We start from the raw sequence: 6,000 nt of genomic DNA, 5'->3' as shown, positions 1-6,000 counted from the left end.
TCCTGACTGGATGATTATCAACTGCTTTTATAATAGTTTGGGAGCAAAATCTAGACCCATGCTCAATGCAGCATCAGGTGGAGCCTTATGGGTTAAGAACTATGATGAAGCTTAGGAGTTGATTGAACTGATCACTGCTAATGAATACCAGAACCCAACTCAGAGACTACCTCAAGGCAAGGTAGCAGGAATTCTGGAGGTGGATACAGCTACTGCTATAGCTGCTCAGCTTAAGGCTTTAACGATGAAGGTGGATTCTTTGGCTAATTATGGAGTTAATCAGATCACAAGTGTTTGTAAGCTTTGTGCAGGTGCGCATGAAACTGAGCAGTGTGCTATTTCTAGTAAATCATCTCAATTTGTAAGTAACTTTCAGAGGTCGCAGCAACCAATTTCAGCCACTTATCATCCCAACAACTGCAATCATCATAACTTCAGCTGGAGCAACAATCTGAATGCGGTGTAATAGCCTTATCAGCAGTATGGAGTAAAGCAATTCAACCCTCCTGGTTTTCAATAACAGCAATATGTACCAAGACAACAACTCCAACTTCAACAACTACTGTATGGAAGTACAAGTAAATCTAATGAAAAATCTGAATTGGAGGAGTTGAGGCTCATGTGCAAGAGCCCAGCGGTTTCTATCAAATTGGGCAGATAGCCAATGCTTTGTTGAATCGACAACCTGGTACACTCCCTAGTGACACAGAAGTTCCAGGTAATAGGGAAGCAAAAGAGCAGGTTAAGGCAATTACATTGAGGTCTGGGAAGGTTGCAAGCCCTGAAAAATCTCAAGTTTCAGAAAATGAAGTTGTGGCTAAAGAAGAGGTACTGAAGAATGCCGAGGTGTAACCAAGGAAGAAAGTTATTATCACCACTCCTCCTGAGGGTAATACAGGGGAAAAACAGGTCTATCCTCCACCTCCTTTTCCTAAAAGGTTGCAGAAGCAGAAGTTGGATAAGCAATTTTCTAAGTTCCTGGAACTTTTCAAGAAACTTCACATCAACATACCTTTCGCTGAAGCTCTTGAACAGATGCCTAGCTATGCGAATTTTAAGAAAGGTATTCTCTCTCGAAAAGTGAAGCTCGATGACTTAGAGACCGTTGCTGTTACGGAGGATTGCAGTGCTGTGCTACAACAGAAGTTGCCTCCGAAGCTTAAGGATCCGGGAAGCTTCACTATTCCTTGAACCATTGGAAACTTGTCGTTCGACAATTGTTTATATGATTTAGGAGCTAGAATCAATCTGATGCCTTTGTCTATCTTCAAGAAGTTGGGTTTACCTGATCCAAAGCCTACATATATGTCCTTGTAGTTGGCCGATCGTTCTATTACATATCCACGAGGCATTGTGGAGGATGTCTTGGTCAAAGTGGACAAACTCATCTTTCCTGCTGACTTTGTAATTCTTGATTTCGAGGATAATAAAAAGATTATCATAATCTTTGGAAGACCATTCTTAGCTACTGACGAAACCTTGATTGATGTGCAGAAGGGTGAGCTCACTATGCCAGTACAGGATATGACCTTTAATGTTTTCAATGTCATGAAATTCCCTACTAATGAAGAGGAGTGCTTAAAAGTGGAATTGGTCGATTCTATGGTGACTTCAGAACTTGATCAAATGCTAAGGTCCGATGCCCTAGAAAAATCCTTGATGGGGGATTCAAACAGTGAAGATGATGAAGGTGGTGAGCAGTTGCAGTATTTGAATCCTTTTCCTTGGAAGCGAAGGCTAGATATGCCTTTTGAATCTCTTGGATTTTCAGAACTCAAAAATGATGAGGGGCGTCTCAAGCCATCTATTGAGAAAGCTCCTACACTCAAGCTTAAACATTTTCCTGAACACTTAAGGTATGCGTTTTTAGGTGATGCATCTACTTTACCGGTTATTATTGTATCTGACCTTTCAGGTAGTGATGAGGAAAAGCTCTTGAGAATTCTGAGAGAATTCAAGTCGGTAATTAGATGGACTATAGCAGATATTAAGGGAATCAACCCTTCTCATTAAATGCATAAAATTTTGCTAGAGGAAGGAAGCAAGCCGATAGTTAAGCAACAGAGGAGGTTAAATCCTATCATGAAGGAGGTCGTGAAAAAGGAAATTCTTAAGTGGCTAGACGCAGATGTTAGGGTGAAAATACGCGCTAATATTCATGCAAGTATACGCGTTCGCAAGTAATATAGAATACTTTCTAGTTCGTTCCCACAGAGACTCGGACTAATTATGTTCAATTACACTTACTCGCCAATGTATGATTACTTCCCAATGTCAAGACAATAACATGTAGATTTGATTAACTAATTATTAATTATAATTAACTATGAGAATTAAACACTTAATTGATACTTGGATTAACAATATTAAACACACATGCGATCATAACTTCATTACTACTTCCTTCAATAGTTATTGTTATTACCCTTAGCATGTAACAGTGATGATATTAATCGAACAACACGAAACTGATAAAAGCCAACTTTTGTTGTACTAATACCATTCTACCAAACATTCACAATTAAGATATAAGTTGAATAGGCATCAATTATGTTGAGACCCTATATGTCTACAGAATTTGACAATATAATGATATAAGCACAAGTTATTCCTTATGATTACACAGGGCAAGTAAAACGGTTAGAGTTACCCACTAATCATGCATACACATATATGAACCTATGCTAGCATAGCAAGTTCTAAACCTCAAGATCCACCGTCGCTTCACAAGAGATTAATACCCTATCTTATATGTTCGCGACGCACATAAGACGAATAAGCGCAACCTATGCTAGATATCATACAATCATCACACACTAAGGTATTAAACAACTAACTAAAGAATTTCATAGTAAATCCGTTACGACCCCATGATCACGATTAGCCCATGATAGAACTCATCGTCACCATAGGTTCATATGAAAACATGATAATAACACACAAGATAAACTAAATAAAATACTTATTAAAACCAGAGTACGTCACAAGAGTAATAAGGTTCAAAGTAAAGAAAACTAGCATCCACTGATACAATGAATAAAAGAATCACAAGAAAACTATGATTCATCTTCTTCATTGTGATGTGCTAAAACAGTCTTCTTCCTTCTCTTCTTGCTCCTTGATTGGTACCACGATTCATCACACGTGAAACGTCACTGAAAACTACTTATATAGAAGCCCCACAAGTCCCAGCTATCTCAGAAATTAGAAGTCCAACAGAAATAGAACTCTAAAAATCATTTTTTTAATTTACGACCCTGAGCAGCCGCCCAACAATCCTGAGCGGGCGCCCAGCTTCCTGAGCGGCCGCCCAGCTAGGCTGAGCGGGCGCCCAACACCTTTCTAGAAAAATCTTTATTCTGCTCCCGTTTTCTGCTGCGTACTGCTCCTAACTTCCCACTTGCAATGCCAAGCACATACCTAGGCTTATGCCTGATGAAATCTCTCCACAAATGCAAGTAATACCCTGAAATGCACAAACACTAGAAAAACGCATCAAATACACAAAATACTTGATTTCAAGACATCAATTCAAGCCATTATAAGACGTTCTAAGTGGTATAAAATGCCACTTATCACACCCCCAAACTTAAATCGATGCTTGTCCTCAAGCGTCACAGACTCAAAAATAGAAAAAAACATGCATGAATGCAATCTACATGAAATGCAGCGATCCCCCTCACAACGACTAAACCAACCAATTTACGACATCTCAACAAATGCAATTAGGTGAATAAAGATCAATTAAATTATGCAAACTAACATACAACCATAAACGTGGTGTGTGCGGATGCTTAACAGATATGTTTCGAAACTAGATCAATTATCATAACTCGACTATCCTCAAGGCAATCACATGATTATACGAAGAATATATTCTAGGCACAAAATGACTTATAAAACTTCAAGATCACTGGAGCCTATTACGGAATCATGCTTTTTATTCAACACGACAACAAATGCTTATTTGACCGTGCAATGAGTGAGGTCCACAAAAGACTTATGCAATGGCATCCATTTAGCGAGCGTTAGGTTAGCGGATCCCAAACTATAAAAGCCTAGGTCACTAGGCACAAAGTCCCCTAAGAACTTAATAACTCGAATACCAAAGAGCCCACTCGTGATCAATTATGCGTTAACTGTTTATTTTTTTTCTTTTTTTATATATTTTTTCTTCTTTTTTTTCTATTTTTTTTCTCTTTTTTTTTCAAATTTCTGAGCAAGTGCGTTTCGCTCCATCTTGATCAACCCTAGACTACTCGCATAAAAATACGAGCCGATTACTAGCCATTTGACGCCTAGCCACAATTAGCAATGAATTCTAATTTTTACTCCAATTTTTTCTTTTCATGCCTTTTATCTTAAGAGCATATCATAAATTCTAAACATAATCAATAGATTAACCTCAAAAACCATCAAACCATGACAACAACCTAGTCCTTAAGCATACTCTAAGACTTAGTTAAATTACAAGTCTTTCTAGCATGCATGTCAACCTACAAGACTCAACATCACTCTAACGCTATCACTACACTTACATCAATATCACAAATCAATCGGTAAAGCAACACAAAAGGGATCATGGTATATGCATGAGCTAAATGATATGATAAATAAAGTTATACAATAAAAAAACTATATGGAAAAAATATACAATTATATGAACTAAACTATCATGAATATGCAACTACATGATATACACACAAAAATATTCCTTAACTACCACCCCCAAACTTAAAATCTTCACTGTCCCCAGTGAAGGTAGTAGAAAGGATCACAGGGTATACCTACTCGGAGAAATCATCATCATCACCCTCAGAGGGTGGAGTATCAGGAGGCGGATAAGCAGAGTCCTCACCAAAACCGGGCCACTGGATGTCAGCTCCAAGGCCTCTGAAAGCAGTCCCAAGTGCAAGGGTGAGCTCCTGAGAAAACCTACTCTACGACTCATACATCGCATCCATCCTCCTCGACAGCCTCCTATACTGGGCATCAGCCATCCCAGCACCTTCCTAAGCTCTAGAAGATCCTTTCTCATCATGACCTGGCCTAGCCATGGTAGCACCAGCTGCTGGACGTCCTCCTGGAAGACGATAACCCAACCCATGCTCCTCGGGCTCTCCACCCGTCCACTTCTGCATCGCATTCAGAGTCGCTGAATCAATAGGAGCGGCTGGGATCTGCAACTGCTTGTGAGAAGGCCAATGAACTCCCACTGCTCGGCATAGCTTCGTGACAATAGATGCACAAGGGATGTTCATGTGCTTCGCTCCCCTCAAAAACTTCAAAATCCCTTGGTAGATGAACTCACCAAGGTCCACATAAAACTCCTCATTCAAAATACCCCATAACAACCTTGCTCGCTCAATTGTAACCTCATGTGCATGTGAAGTAGGCAGAATATTAGCACAAATAAAGGCATTCCATGCACGGGCATACCTATTCATCGCAATCTCCGGAAACGAACGATACTCGTTAGTTCCAGTCTTGAACTTCCAAACCGTGCCCGGCTGACAGAGAGTAGCATAAATCAAATCAAAATTAAAGTCCCCAAGGGTCTTCTTATTCCAATTCTCCTCTGTAGGCTTCCGCGGTCGCTGTCCAATCACACGACGAATCACCGCGGCCTGATAATCAACTATAAGCCCACGAACAACAGTAAACCCATACTTTTCAGCCTTTACGTTCGCATATAAACTCACGAACCACGCTCATCGGAACCGCCACCGGCGACTCACAAAAAGAAATCCACCCATTTTCAGCAATCATCAGCAAAACTCACCATCCCTCCCCGATGGTAAGAATCCCCTCTCCTTCAAAATCGGCTTAGCCAGAAGCCTAATATACTCCTCCTCAACAGCCCTATCAAATAAACGAGGTCTCACATCAGTTCCCCTCGAAGAATCAGCAGTAAGAACGGTGCTATTGCTATCAATAGTTCGGGATCTCTTGGGTGCCATTGAAACTGAGTAAAAGTGTTTAAGAGTTGTGTTTTGAGTG

The sequence above is a fragment of the Apium graveolens genome, unplaced genomic scaffold (genome assembly GCF_009905375.1).
Source record: "Apium graveolens cultivar Ventura unplaced genomic scaffold, ASM990537v1 ctg6758, whole genome shotgun sequence".
Taxonomy (NCBI): Eukaryota; Viridiplantae; Streptophyta; class Magnoliopsida; order Apiales; family Apiaceae; genus Apium; species Apium graveolens.
Note: the sequence above shows the minus strand (reverse complement) of the source record.